The sequence below is a fragment of the Marmota marmota genome, unplaced genomic scaffold, assembly GCF_001458135.2.
Source record: "Marmota marmota marmota unplaced genomic scaffold, marMar, whole genome shotgun sequence".
Lineage (NCBI taxonomy): Eukaryota > Metazoa > Chordata > Mammalia > Rodentia > Sciuridae > Marmota > Marmota marmota.
The window spans coordinates 5,941,883-5,955,709 of NW_026000037.1; the positions used below are offsets into that span (position 1 = coordinate 5,941,883).

At 41.0% G+C, this 13,827-nt stretch overlaps 1 protein-coding gene across 6 annotated transcripts in view; it reads left to right on the forward strand.

Annotated features, from left to right (window-relative positions):
• The window catches only part of Larp1b (La ribonucleoprotein 1B), a 91,803-nt gene that overhangs the window by 53,689 nt on the left and 24,287 nt on the right, over nt 1–13,827 (forward strand). The gene's annotated exons all lie outside the window — the stretch shown is intronic.

Genomic DNA, 13,827 nt, shown 5'->3' on the forward strand with positions numbered 1-13,827 from the left:
AAGTTCTTTATCAAAAATGGCATGGTAATTGTCTATAACCCGTGCACATCTCCCATGTACTTTAAACACTTTAAATCGTTGCTGGAATACTTGTAATACCTAATCCAACACAAATGCTATGCTATCTTAACACTTGTTAGATATATTGTTTGTTATTGTTGTTGTTGTGTTGTTGTTGTTGTTTGGCAGTACTAGTAATCGGAGGGGCTCTCTACTAGTAAGCTATATCCTCAGCTCTCTTTATTTTTTATTTTCAGAGAGGGTCTCACTAAATTTCCCAGGCTGTCCTTGAACCTGCGATCCTCCTGCCTCAGTCTCCTGAGTTACTGAGATTACAGGTGTGCATCACTGTATTCAGCTAGACTATATTGCTTGGGGGATAATCACACACACACACACACACACACACACACAAAAGAGTCTGTACATATTTAATACATGAATAATTGTTTTTTAAATACCTTCAGTCTGCAGTTGTTGACTCCAGGGTAAAGCCAAGTATAAAGAGAGCTGATGTGCTTCTGAGGTTGAGCACTCGTGCAGCCTTAGAAGCATCTGTCCATCTCCACAAGCATGTTTGTTCACGTGCACGTGTCCCACTAACAAGCATTGAGTCTGTTCTTGAGTCTGTGTGTTTGTGTGTGGGGGGATAGTGTATCTTTTGTAGAGAAACTTCAGGAAATGTGCAGTTTCAGGCCTCCATACAAATCCTTTATCTAACAGCCCTGTATTATGTCTACAATGGTATCATAGTATTTTATATGCAAAGATGTAGCTTTCAGCAGTGAAATAAATTAATTTAGATACAGAAAAAGGGCATGATTTTTAAAATGATGCCAATACAGATTAAATAAGAGAATGGTAAAGTCATGATAATTGTTGAAATTACATGATGGGTAAATAGGATTTTTTTATTCTGTGAGTTTTTTGGTACATATTAGAAAAACTTAAAAAGTAACTAAACTAAAAAGAAAGGTTGGTGACTCTTAGCCATAGAATATATGCAGACCGATTTTATTTACACTGAATTCAGAACCAGGAGAAGACATGCGTCGCTCAGGGGCAGTTTGAGGATGGTGGGTGCTTGCAAGGCCCACAGTGCTGTGGGCCTGGCTCTTAGTCTTGGTGGTGGTTTGTTTTTGCTGAACCCAGGGCCTCAAGTGCACTAGGCAACCCCCCAGTCCCCAGTGCATTTAAACTGTACAGTTTTTTCTAATTATTAATATTTTTTTCTTTTTAGTTGTTGATGGATGTTTATTTTATTTATTTTTATGTGATGCTGAGAATCGAACCCAGCACCTCACCTGTGCCAGGCAGGCGCTCTGCCACTGAGCCCCAGCCCCAGCCCTGCACATAGGTTTTAACAGGATAGTCCAAATAAACAAATCAGTTATTTAAACATAGCACGGGGGGAGAATCTCCTGTGGCCTAATGGAGGGAGGCCTCCTGGAGCAGGGCGGGCCCCCTTCTGCAGACCCAGGACCCTGCCGGGAGCGCCCCTGTGACTGATGCGCCAGGTCCCCAGGATGTCCACCCCCGGCCTCTGGCAGCTGGCGCGGCCTGGCCCCTGGACGGCACCCAGACTGGCTCCTGCTCTGGGCCCTTCCTGGGACCGGGCCCGCCTTCTGGCTCTGGCTTCTGTGCTCACCACTGCTAAGGCAGCAGCCGAGAAGGTCGCCTTTCCACAGGTTCCCTCTCCTGCAGAGGCCGGGCTCTGCCTGGGGTGTGGGACGGCACTTGGGATGTCTGCACGGTCAAAGCAGGGACTAGATGGCCGTAGGGAAGCTGGCTTGGCCTGGGAAGGGTCAGTGAGGAAGAGGCCCTGGTGGGAAGTAGCTGTGGCCTTCCCATGGACAGACTCTCCTCAGCACACCTTGAAACCTGATGTGAGTTTTGCCAAGTAGGGAATGACAGGGGCTGTCCATCAACAAGTAATGAACTTTTTTTATATAGTGACTGAAGAAAATCTTTTGTTTAAAAGACAGTGGATCAGAGTATTTTGTGACCCAGAGTTCAAACTTCCTAGGTTCATAAATGAAAAAGAAATTAGTTTCTGAAGTTCCTTCTACAAAGACAGTATGATTAGCTATTACTATGTAACCTGTGTAGTTTCCAAATCCGGATCAATCTGCCATTGATGGAATGCAACCGTGTGTGTGCTCAGATACATTTATTAAAAATAGGTGGAAAAATAATTTGTCTTGTTTTAATCTAAATCAGCTCTTGAGCAACAAAAGCTTTCTCAGCATTCATTGGTCAGATGAGACCTAAATATGTGGATAGGATATTTTTTTGTGTATTGGTTTTAGTTGAAAATTTGAGTATAGTCAAAATATTCTTAAAAAATACATGTGTTGTTTTATGCACAACCCTACATCTTAATATGGGTGGTGACCTGTTGGCTCTTCCTGTTCATAATAATCTTTTCTTTTTTACAGACAGATTTTTAAAGTAACTTTTTTAATAGATAGTATTCCTCTATGGTTCTCAGTGTTTTTAAACATTAAAGGATATGTTAAAAATATATTTGATTTTAGTTTAAAAAAAGTATATTTGGATGCTTTCTTAGGACAGGACGTTATCAAAACCTATACATTATTTTGTTAGGTTTCTCTTCACGTGCATTAACATTTTAGAGGTTGATTACATCAATGTTATGCATTCATTGGGTGGAATAGCAGTGGCATTGGTGGTGCATTAAAAAATACATTGTCGGGGTTGGGGTTGTGGCTCACCAGTAGAATGCTCGCCTACCATATGTGAGGCGCTGGGTTCTATCCTCAGCACCACATAGAAATAAATGAATAAAATAAAGAGGTATTGTGTTCAACTACAACATATATATATTATAAATATATAAAACTAGTGTATATATTATATATATATTCATATTCTAAATACATTATTGCTGAATAGGTTCAACTGAACGGAAAGTAAACATCAGTACTCTGGTACTCTAAGGCTGGTTTGGTAGCTGGAATGGGACCTGATTGTCAAAGAGTCTTGAAAGCTGTGTAGGAATTAAGAACAAAGAGTAATTATAGTTTTTTTTTTTTTTTTTTGGTACCTGGGATTGGACACAGGGGCACTTGACCACTGAGCCGTATCCCCAGCCATGTTTTGTATTTTATTTAGACTCAGGGTCTCACTGAGGTGCTTAGTCCCTCGCTTTTGCTGAGGCTAGCTTTGAACTCGCGATCCTCCTGCCTCAGCCTCCTGAGCCACTGGGATTACAGGCATGGACCACTGCACCTGGCATAATTACAGTTCTTTTTTTTTTTTTTTAAATATTTATTTCTTAGGTGTAGATGGACTCAACACAATGCCTTTATTTTTATGTGGTGCTGAGGATCGAACCCAGGTCCCGCCGGTGCTAGGCAAGCACTCTACCGCTGAGCCACAATCCCAGCCCCAATTACAGTTCTTATAAGAGAAAGAATGGTCAAAATAGTGGCTTGATAAGGTTTAATATAAACGACATGAATGAAGCATTAGCCTAAATAAGAGTTGGAATCCCACTTGTGATAATCCAAGAGTGGGATGCAGTGCTTAACATTTATTTTTTCAATAAATATTCATTAACAACTGATTATGTTCCAGGCATTGTGAGAATAAGAAGTAAAAAATAAATGAGAAAAATGGGGAGACTCTGCTCTCCCCTCTCCTTCCACTACTAGACTTCCTTTTGCTCATCTGTTAGTTTGTATTTGATTGGTTCTTTACGTTCATTATGTTATCCTTCCCTCCCCTTTCCTTTATTTTGCTCTACATTCTGCATATGAGAGAAAACATTCAACCTTTGAGATTCTGAGTTTGACTCATTTCACTTAGCATGATATTCTACACTTTCTGGCAAATGCCATATTTTCACTTTTTCAATGGCTGAGTAGAACTCCATTGATATATTCACCACAATTTCTTAATCCATTCATCTATTGACGGGCACCTGTGTTGGTTCCTTAATTAGCTATTGTGAATTGTGCTGCTATAAACCTTGAAGTGGCTGTGTTGCTGTAGTATGCCAATTTTAGATCTTTTGGGGAAGTACCCAGGAGTGGGACAGCTGGGTTGTATGTTGGTCCCATTCCTAGTTTTTTTGTGGAATCCCCAAACTGCTTTCCAGAGTGGTTGTACTGGTCTGCAGTTCCACCAACAATGTACAAGTGTTCCTTTCTCCCCACAACCTCACCCACATTTATTGTTGTTTGTAATTTTGATCACTGCCATTCTGACTGGAATGAGGTGAAATCTTAGTGTAGCTTCTTTGATTTGCATTTCCCTGATTGTTAGAGATGTTGAACATTTTTCATATATTTATTGGCCTTTTGTGTTTCTTGTATTAAGGAAGTTTGTTTAGTTCTTTTGCCCATTTGTTGATTGGGTTATTTGTTTTGGTGTTGAGTACTTTTTATATTCTGGATATAGTTTGATGGCATCCCAATTATTGTTAGTTTATTTTTGTGCTTTGGGGTCTTTTTAAGGAGCCCATGCCAGCACCTAAGTGATGGAGTGTTGACCCTATGTTTTCTTCTAGCAGTTGTAAGATTCCTGGTCTAATTCCTAAAAGTCTTTGGATTCATTTCAATTTGAGTTTTGTTCAGGGTGACAGAGAGGGGTCTAATTTTATCTTTCTACATATAGTTATCCAGTTTTCCCAGCACAATTTGTTTAAAAGGCTGTCTTTTCTCCAAGACCTATTTTTGGCACCTTTGTTAAATATCAAACCGCTATAGGAATGTTTTGTCTCTGTGTCTTCCCTTCTATTCCAGTGCTCTTCATGTCTGTTGATGCAATACCATGCTGTTTTTTGTTACTACAGCTCTGTAGTAAAGTTTCAAATTGGTATTGTGATGCCTCTTGATTCACTTATCCTGCTTAGTATTTGGCTATTCTGGGTCTCTTATTCTTCCAAATGAATTTAAGATTTTTTTTTCTAATTCTCTGAAGAATGTCATTGGTATTTTGATGGGGATTGTACTGAATCTGTAAATTGCTTTTTGATAGTATGGCCAATTGGACAATATTGATTCTGTCTATCCAAGAACAAGGGATGTCTTTCCGTCTTCTAAGGTCTTTAGTATTCTATAATTTTCATTATAGAGGTTGTTGACATCCTTGGTTAGATTAATTCCCAATATTTTTTTGAGGTTATTGTGAATAGGATGGTTTTCCTGATTTCCTTTTCAGCTGAATCACTGCTGGAGTATAGAAAAGCTATTTACTTATGGGTGTTGATTTTGTATCCTACATAAACTCATTTATATGCTCCAGAGTCTTTTGGTGGAGATTTTTTGGATCTTCTAAGATAATTTTTTTGTATATTTATTTTTTAGTTTTCGGTGCACACAACATCTTTATTTTATTTTTATGTGGTGCTGAAGATCGAACCCAGTGCCCCGCATATGCCACGCAAGCACGCTACCGCTTGAGCCACATCCCCAGACTTCTAAGATAATTTGACTTCTTCTTCTTTTCCTATTCATATCCCTTTGATTTCTTTTTCTTGCCCAATTGCTCTTGTTTCAAGGACTATATTGAATAGGAATGGTGATTGTGGAGAGCCTTGCCTTGTTCCTAATTTTAGTGGAAATGCTTTTAGTTTTTCTCTATTTGATCCCTAGCTTCTCCAGCATTTTTAACATGAATAGGTGTTGGATTTAATCAGAGGCCTTTTCTGTATGTATGTATGTATGTATGTAGATGATCATATGATTTTTGTCCTTAATTCTGTTTAAGTGATAGATCACATTGATTGAATTGTGTATGTTGAAGCACTCTTGCATGCCTGGAATGAAACCCACTTAATCATGGTGTATTATGTACTTGATGTGTTTCTGAATGTGGTTTGCTAATATTTTATTGATTATTTTTTGCATCTGTGTTCATTAGGGATATTATTCTTAAAGTTTTCTTGATGCATCTCTGTCTGGTTTTGATATCAGGTTATACTGGCTTCATAAAATGTATTGGGAGTGTTTCCTCACTTTCAATGTCATGGAATAGTTGAGAAAGACTGGTGTTAGTGCCTCTGTAAAGATCTGGTAGAACTCAGCTGAGAATCCATCAGGTCCTGGGCTTTTAATTGTGTTTCAGTTTCATTACTTAATATTGTTCTGTTCAGGTTTTCTATATCTTCCCAGTTCAATTTGGGCAGGTTATTTGTGCCTAGAAATTTGTCAGTGTCTTCCAGGTTTTCCAGTTTATTGGAGTATAAATTTTCAAAATAGGATCTGATAATCCTCTGGATTTTGGAGGGGTCTGTGGTAATGTCTCCTTTTTTTACCTCTGGTCTCATTTTGCTGCTTCTCACTCTTTCTTTTGGTTAGTTTGGGTAAGGGGTTTGCCAGTCTTATTTATCTTTTCAGAGAACCAACTCTTTGTTGCATTGATCCTGTGTATTGTTTTCTTATTCTCAATATTATTGATTTTAACTGTGATCTTAATTGTCACGTGTCTTCTAGTGGTTTGAGCGTTAGTTCTTCTTTTACTAAAGCCTTGAGGTGGGACATAGTGTTTTTGTTTTTGTTTTTTTTTTTGATCTCTCTAATATCTCAATGTACGTACTCAGTGCTATGGATTTTCTCCTTAGAACTGCTTTCATACTGACCCAGAGATTTTCATATATTGTATCCATGTTCTCGTTTGTAAGAATTTCTTGATTTCTGTTCTCATTTAAGAGATCCATTCTTCATTTTTTTTGATCCATTCTTCATTTAAGACAGTTTTGTTCAATCTCGTGTGTTTTGTGTGTTCTATTATTTTTCTTGCTGTTGATTTCTAGCTTCATTCCATTATGATCTGGTAGGATATGTGGGATTACATTCATTTTTTTTATAATTGCTAAAATTTGCCTTGTGGCCTAGATCTATTTTGGAAAGAATATGATCTCTTCTGGGAAAAGTTCCATGCATAGCTGAGAAAGTAAATTCAGCTGTTTTTAGGTGGAATATTCTGTAGATGAGTGTTAGGTCCTTTTGATTTGTAGTGTTTATAAATTGGGGATAGATATTGATTTTATGTTTTGGATACCTGTCGTGTGCATCAATTGAGGTGCACCTCTTTTGTGTGTGTGTGTGTGTGTGTGTGTGTGTGTCCTTTTATGTGTAATTGTGCTATGTGTTCTGTGGCTTCTCTCTGTTGTTGATGTATGGGTAAATGCCACGGGGTGGTACCTGAGGTCCCTCTCTGGCCGTTGCTCCCTGGGTCCTTTTTGTTGGTTTGGGCTTTTGTCTCCTCCCTTCTTTGAGTTGGAGCGAATGTTCAGCAGCTGAGTCTCTAACCTGTGCACTCTTAGTGTCCCTGTAGGTTCCCAGCACCTCACAGAATGGGCCAAAACAAACAGTAGTAACAACTGTTTCAAACAGTACAGAGTGTTAAAGTAAAAACCCAGTTCCTCCTGTGACGTCTCCAACATTAATTACCACCAATAAACAGGAGTAGTGGTTTTGACATTTGTCAACAGTGAGAACAGTAACCACAAACTAGATCTAGCTTTAAGCAAACAGCAGGTGTCAACTGTGTCACCCACCGCAGTAATGACTGCATTAGCATCAAGGGTGAGGGCCGGCATTATATAGACCGATTATTTCTGAAAGATGGTAAAAATAGTTATTTAGGGGAAAAGAAATGTGTTAGAAAGTTAGACTTTACAATTTAAAAAGTGAACAGAGTGGGCTGGGGTTGTGGCTCAGTGGTAGAGCACTTGCCTCCCATGTATGAGGCCCTGGGTTCCATCCTTAGCACCACATAAAAATAAAAAATAAAGTTATTGTGTCCGTCTACAACTAAAATTTCTTTTAAAAAGTGAACAAGGAATGCAGAAGAGATATAGACAATGATGTTTATGTGAAAGGAGGGGAAAATGGAAGCAGCCAGGTATTGAGGGAGAGAGAACAATAGAATTGGGTCATTAGCAGATGATGAGAAAGAAAATGAAAATAATACAAAACCAAATCAAAGTACACAATCCAAAAAAACCCAGCCCCTCGAAAGACAGTGCTAGGAAAATATAATTACGTTTTTATAATCATAAAAATGACAGAAAAAGAAACATGTATATCCCTGAACCAGTCAGCACAGCCAGAATTCATACGCACAAGTGAGTGCGCATGCTTGCGCGCGCGCACACACACACACACACACACACACACCCTGGAAAGAATAAAAAATAAATAAAAATTTAATAATTTTTTTAAAAATCCAAAGTCAGTGAGAATGAAGGAAACTTTTCCACTGAGGTTGACCATATTGGGTGGTCACTGTCTGCCCAATAGTCTTTCTTTCAAATTCTTGAGTTATGTACTAACAGAGACTGCAAGGGCTCAGGGTTGCTGTTCCCTTCCTGTTTTGGGGTTGCTCTCTGAGTTGCCAGTTGGTGTGGCCAAAGGTTGAAGCTGTTTGATAGGAGACTCGGCTTTCCTTGGTGTCATTTTCACTCTTGCTTTCTCTGTGGGACGGCATGGCGGTCACTGACAGTTGCAGGGCTATGTTACTTTTAAGGTAAGTGATCCAAAAGGAAAGGAGGCCATCCCTCATCTTTCTGTTTCCCTTGGTGCTGGCCTGTGGTTCCTCAGCCCTGTATCAGGGTGACATTCGGACTCGTTGTCAGGTGGGGGTTTGTGACTTGGCTCTTACATGTCCTCACTGTGCCGCTCCTTCAGCCATCTGCCCGAATCAGGCACAGTCCTTTCTGGAGAAAATCACCATCCTAGGCCTCAGAGTTTCAGTAGTGATGTCTAGAGCCCTCAAAAAATAATGGCATATTAGGAGACAAGGTGATGTGATAGGAAAAAGAGAAAAAAAGTGAAGAAAACAACAGAAAATAGAAACAGACCCACAGGGATCCAGAAAATGGTTACCAAATGCCCTTTAAAGTAGCTGTTTTTTTTTTTTTTAATTTTTAAATAAAATCCAGAGTGTAGAATTTTAGTAGAGAACTTGAAACCTTAAAAAAGAATGAAATAGAAATTCCAGAACAACAAAAAAAATACAATAGCCAAGTAAAATGGACAGTTTTTTAAAAATTATTTTATTATCAACTGTTGGTGGACCTTTATTTATTTTTATGTGGTACTAAGAATCAAACCTAGTGCCTCACATATGCTAGGCAAGTGCTCTACCTCTGAGCCACAATCCCAGCCCTAGTGGACAGTTTTAACAGTAGAAAAACACAGTGGAATGGAGAATCACTGAACTGGAGGATGAATCAAAAGGAAAATCCAGTGGGGCCTGGTGGTGCTTGCTTGTAGTCCTAGCTACTTGGAAGGCTGGGGTGGGAGGATCATTTGAGCTCACAAATCTGAGACCAGCCTGGGAAATCCACCCCCCACCTCAAAAAAAGTGAAAGGAACAGAAGTCTAAGTAAAGCTTAGAACAATAGAAAACACAGAAAAGAATATAAGACACAGGAGATACAGCCAAAAGGACTAACATGCATTTCATTGTGTTCTCAGAGGAGGAGGAGAGAGAGAATAAGGCAGAAGTGATAATTGAAGAGATCTGGCTGAGAGTTTGCCGAAATTGATGGAAGATAGCAGGGGACAAATTCAAGCCCTAAAAACTCCAAAGAAGATAAATATAAAGAAAACCACATCAAGGCCATCATTATAAATACTGAAAACAAAAGCCAGAGAATATGGACAGATTATAAGCATTAGTAGTAAGACTTGCAGCTAATTTTTCTCTGAAATAACGGCGAGGAGGAGACAATGGAATAATATCAATTATAGTGCTGAAAAGAAAAGAATATTCTAGAATAAAGGTAAACAAGTTTTGGCAACCAACTAAACAGTTCCTGGTCCTCAGCTTTGTTTCACGACTCCTCTTTACAGCAGATGGAGAGGGGCAACTTTATGTGTCACTAGCTCATGTTCATCCAGAAAGTGGGCACAATGCCCACGACTTCGGGACGGCCCTGTCAGCTTGATTAGCAGCAGATCACTGCAGCTCTGTGCAGGAATGGGGAGTCTCAGGGGTTACCATATTTGTTAACTTTCACTCATAGGTCAAAGTTCCAAAATATACTGAAATCTTTTAAAATAAATTTCAACTTTTGTCAGAACAAGAGAGTATTTCTAAAAATAAGTTCTTGAAAATGACTTAGGAATTTTGATAGTAAGGGCATTACATATAACAGCATTACCCTTTGATCATGTGTAAATTAAATTTAAACACATAGTAATTCAAAGTTCTTTTCCTGACTTAGTCACTGAAGGAAGAGAGAAGGAAAAAATAAAAAATGATTTAGTTGTAGACTTATTGCAGCACTTATTGCAGAATCATGGGTAGAAAAGAAAAGGGTAAAAAGAAAGGTGTTTTCACCAAGCCTCATATTTATGTTTAGCTGGGGTCATAAAAGGACTAGTGATGGATTACGTAAAGAAAGGGCATGGGAGGGACTTTTTTCTTGCCAGAACAACAGGGTGTTAATATTCTCCTGAGTGGCACCTTCACTTTGCTATTGAAAATACAACATTAAAAACCCATGTGAGGCCGGGCACAGTGGCACATGCCTGTAATCCCAGCAGCTCGGGAGGCTGACAGGAGGATCTCCAGTTCAAAGCCAGCCTCGGCAACAGCAAGGCACTAAGCAACTCAGTGAGACCCTGTCTTAAATAAAATACAAAATAGGGCTGGGGATGTGGCTCAGTGGCTGAGGGCCCCTGCGTTCAATCCCTGGTACCAAAACCAAACAAAAAAAATCTGTGACCAAAAAAATAACTAAATCATCAAATTGTACAATTAAAGTAGGTGAATTTTATGTTATCCAAATTAAATAGTAAATAAGGCTCCCAATAAACTGATAGAAAAATATAGGTAAAAGAAAGCAAATGAAAATGGAGAAAATTTGTCCTCAGTATGTCTGCGTCATGGAGAAGAAGCCTGGAGTTGAGGAGAACGGGAAGAGCCACGGGGAGGGTGAATGTGTAGGTAGATGTAAATCAGCATGGAACCAGACAGCAGGCGGGCGTGCCTCTTGACGGCCAGACAGAGATCAGACAAAAGCAAAAAGACATGTCAGGCTGTAAAGATGGGCGCTTTAAAATCACAGGTCAGTTGCCCCAGAGGCCGTAAGCGTTCTGCGTTTGTGTGCCTCTGATGACGCATCCATCGGGTGCACAGGCAAAAACCCACAGGCCTGGATGCGCTCATGGCCATGGTGGAGATTTTAACACACCCCTCTACAAGAAAGAGCAGAAGGTCAGCAGGGTGTAGGCAGTGTGGACACAATGGAGAAACGTGATTTGTGTGAGTGAATCACTGAAACTAACGCCTGCAGAATGTCCCCAATGTCATGCCACACACAGAAAGGCAGTTCTAGATGGACAGCAGATATGAATGTGAAGAAGCAAATAATTCAACTTCTAGATGATAAGAACATCTACATGATCCTGGGCAGGGAAGGTTTGATAACAGGGATGGAAGCGATTCATAAATTGCACTACATTAAAATGAAATGTTTGTGTGGGTTTGTGGTGCTGGGGGAAGAACTTGTTTCCATCAGAAGATACTCTTAGGGAGTCAAAAGGTAAGTTCCAGGGTGTACGTGGACCTAGAGGAGGTTGCACAACAGCATGAAGTCCAGGGGAACTCACCGACTCCCTCCAGAGGGCCAGCTTAGGGTCATGAGAGGCATCTAACTTACACCCCAGCAAGACATGGACGGCTTATTGCCCAGACATCTCCCTGATGCCTGTCCCTTCAGTACCCCTGCCTGCTTTGCCTGATGCCCAGAAACCCCTGTCTCTCACCCACTGTCCCTCACCCCCGACAGCCACTGTCCCTCACTCCTGGCAACCACCAATCTGGTCTCCATCTCAATGGTTTTCTTATTTGCAGAATGTCCTATGAGAGGAGTCATAACAGCGTGATCTTCTGAGATTGGCGTTTTTCCCGTGGCAGTGGTCTCGGGGTCTATTCAAGATGTTGTGCATCTGTCTCTACTTTGGTCTTCTTAAAAATGGCTTTGAATTTTAATAGCCGCTAGAACAATTTGGGTTGAGCAGAAGATAGATTGTTCCAGAGACCCCTTTCCCCTCAGGTGTAGACGCCCTCGTGACCACACCCCCACTCCCCAGGGGTGCGGTTGCTGAACCTGCAGACACATGGTCCTTTCCCAGAGGACACAGCTGTGTTAGGCTTCTTCTTGGTCAGTGGCTACATTTTAAAAGATGTGTCATACCCAGTGTTGGTGGGATGCAGATCGGAGAGCCTCCATGTAGAGCTGCTAGGGAGGGAGGGAGCTCAGCCACCATGAAAAACTGGCCTTTTTACTACAGTAAGGAGAAGCACACCACCAGATTCCACTCCGAAGAAAATACCCGACAAAAATGTCTGTCGCTGCTCATGAAAAGTGTTTTTAAAAGCATATTCATGGCAACTTATTTGACATAGCTGAACTCTTGAAAGGACCAAATGCTCATCGATAGGAGAGTGGGTTGGAAAAAGAATCGTGGCATCATACGCTGGGATAAAGCAGGGCTGGACAAATATTATTCGTGTGGGACCCAAGTCCATAGTCTGCATGTGGTCTGCTCAGCTCTGCAGTGTGTAAACAAGTGGGCGTGGTTTTGTTCCAGTAGAACCATTGATAAAAATGGACTGTGGCCTTGGGGGCCTGTTTTGGCTGCCCTCTGCTGTGGGGCCATCCATGAAAGTTAGACGCACCTCTGTGAATGAGTCTCATGTGTCATCTTGCATGAAAGAGGTCATAAAGTTCGAAAGCAGGCCATGTCAGCCTTGGTACCAGAGTCAGCACAGTGGTTGTCCTTGGAAGATGGAGGAGCAGGGATGGTGGGAAGGAGCTTTTAGGTTGCTAGTACTCTCTGCCTGGTTGGTGCTTACACCTTTTCTTTCTTTCTTTCTCTACGTTTATACGTATGTATGTATGTGTTTATTGGAGCCAGGGCCTTGTATATACTGGGCACTGTCTGCCTCTGAGCTACACCTCCAGCCCTGTGTTCACTTTTGATTACTCACTGAGGTGCATACTTAGGACTTGTGCACTTCTCAGTGTGTGTGTGCATGTATGTGTGTGGGTGGGTGTAATATTTTAATAGTTTAAAAAATTAAAAGCGTACACTGTGGTCCCATCCCTGGTATGTGGTAAACATACAGTAATTGTTCACTGAATAGGGGGTTCTAATAACAAACTGTGTACCAAAATAAGGGACAGGGAAGAGTGGTTAATGAAGGGTTTAGCTTGAAGAGCTTATTGAAGACTGTGTGCGTGCGCGTGCGTGCGCGCGCGTATGTGTGTGTTTTGTTGGGGATTGAACCCAGAGCATCACACATGTGAGACAACTCTCTGCCGCTGAGCTCCACTCACAGCCCCTATTGAAGACTTTGGGAGACAGAAATTTTTGGTACAGAGGCAGAAACTGCAGTAATATGGAAATGGAACCACTTTATTGCAAAGAAGATGGGTCCTGTCTGAAAGGCCAGCGTGTCCTACACCTGGTGTGAGCCGACAAGTGACTGTTCTTGTCTGAAGCAGTAAAACCATGGCTAGCTATGTAGGGCAGGCTTCTGGGACAGTTTTGTAATGATGAAATTTAAATTGCATCCATCTGGCAGATACTGTTGTTTTTTACCTGCTTCAAGCCCCCGCCCCCCATGTTACCCCATAAAGGGTCATTCATCCATTATTAGCACTGCGTGGTACAGATGTAATGCAGGGGTAACCAAGAAGAAGTGGGAGAACTCCTTTTTCTCCCAGGCAGAGGATTGGCTTAGATGGTCTTTGTGCTTGTGGCCAGATTACCTCCGGGGCAACATGGTCCCCACCTCCATAACAATCAGGGCAGGGACCACCTCAGTGACTGTGTA